At 39.8% G+C, this 1,545-nt stretch overlaps 1 long non-coding RNA gene across 1 annotated transcript; it reads right to left on the bottom strand.

Moving 5' to 3' along the window:
• Positions 1 to 434: 434 nt before the first annotated feature.
• Positions 435 to 1,127, bottom strand: LOC135223308 (uncharacterized). The gene is made up of 3 exons (XR_010316469.1): positions 1,015 to 1,127; positions 644 to 712; positions 435 to 525 (listed from the first exon to the last, which is right to left on the bottom strand). It is a non-coding gene; the product is annotated as an uncharacterized LOC135223308 (long non-coding RNA).
• Between the last annotated feature and the right edge of the window lie 418 nt (positions 1,128 to 1,545).

Genomic DNA, 1,545 nt, shown 5'->3' on the forward strand with positions numbered 1-1,545 from the left:
CTTATAATTTACCGAATACCTTTGATAGATAATTTTTCTTCCTGGCTAAGAGTATTGAATGTGGAGGACCTGTTATAATATTCACCGTCCACTTCCTTTTTGCGGATGACTTTCCTTTCCTTTTCCAATAAGCACAGAATAAAGCAGACATTGTTAAACTTTATAACAAGAAAAATACTCCGAAGAAAGGAAAAAATATTAATGTTTAATGATGCCTAGAAAGGGAAAAATTAATATTAAAGTAATAAATCTGAAAGGAAATAAATTTCAGTTCACACAATGGATCCCGACTACTTTCACCAACTAATGGGATTCTGCATAGCGAAAATCCAACTTCCTTCGTCGTTGCCCCACGTTGGGCGCCATAAGCTGAAAAACTATGAAGTCACCTTATAAGGTACTTAAAAATACTGAAGGAAGTAAATTCATACACTTTTGAAATGTTTAAATTTATTATTTATTGCAAATGTGTCAAGTGCATGACACAGGGCTCTTCCTCTTCAATAATCAGCTTCTCCTCCATACCTGGATGGGAAATACAGAAATTGCACGTTAGTGGTGAAGCCTAAGAATTAATTTAAATTATATAGGTAAGAATAATATGGCAAGAAGCACTTATACATAGGAATATGCAAACTGTTACCTTACTGTAAGTAGGTCAAGACAAGAAAAACCAAGTATGACAACCAAATCAAGGCTGGATAATCCTATCCTGAAATAATATAATATCCGTGTAAGTTTGCATTAAAGGAGATTCTTGCAATTTTATGTTGACTTATCCAGAAATAACAAATAGTAGCTTACCACTATGTACAATAAACCATGAACAACCTTCGAGTAGAGTTGCGAAACCACTGTAAGGACAAGAGAAATCCTTTATAACTATTAAACATTCGTGAATATCCGTACTCTACCGATGGCAGGTAGGAAGGACTTTAATAGCAGCGACAAAGGCTCAAAGAGATTATTACGATTACCATTCAGCATTTGCCCCAAAAAATACTTGGTACTCACCGTAGTCCATCCGAGCAAGAAGGGATTGAAGTCAATGCTTAGGAGAACGTGACTTTTCTCCACAAATCATCCACTAAGGTGAATCAAAGTCGAGACGATGATGAACAAATCAGTCGTAGGAGCAGAGCACATCCAGGTGGCCACCAATTACGCAGTCCAAATTATGGAACCAAGGGAATACTTCACAAATGCCTCTTGAGGGACCCTTGATTCTTAATAACATTCTCAGAGCCTCGTCCAAGACTCCTCCAGGAAGACAGGCTCACTCTGACGATGGAAGACGGGCTCAATGGCATACGGTATTGTGGTGGGTCCTACAGGATAGCTCACAGCCCTAATGCTCTGACAGGACCGCCCGGACTGACCGGACGGGCAGAACTGCCTCGACTGCTGAGACTGCTTGGACTGCTAGTACTGTTCCTTCTCCCGCATTCACCGATCTCGAAGTTTCCTCGTAAACAACAAAAAGAGGAGGAGTCAACAATTGCTGATCATAACTATGGCAGCAGGAGGACTGTAAGCGGTACCAAG

The sequence above is a fragment of the Macrobrachium nipponense genome, chromosome 8 (genome assembly GCF_015104395.2).
Source record: "Macrobrachium nipponense isolate FS-2020 chromosome 8, ASM1510439v2, whole genome shotgun sequence".
Taxonomy (NCBI): domain Eukaryota; kingdom Metazoa; phylum Arthropoda; class Malacostraca; order Decapoda; family Palaemonidae; genus Macrobrachium; species Macrobrachium nipponense.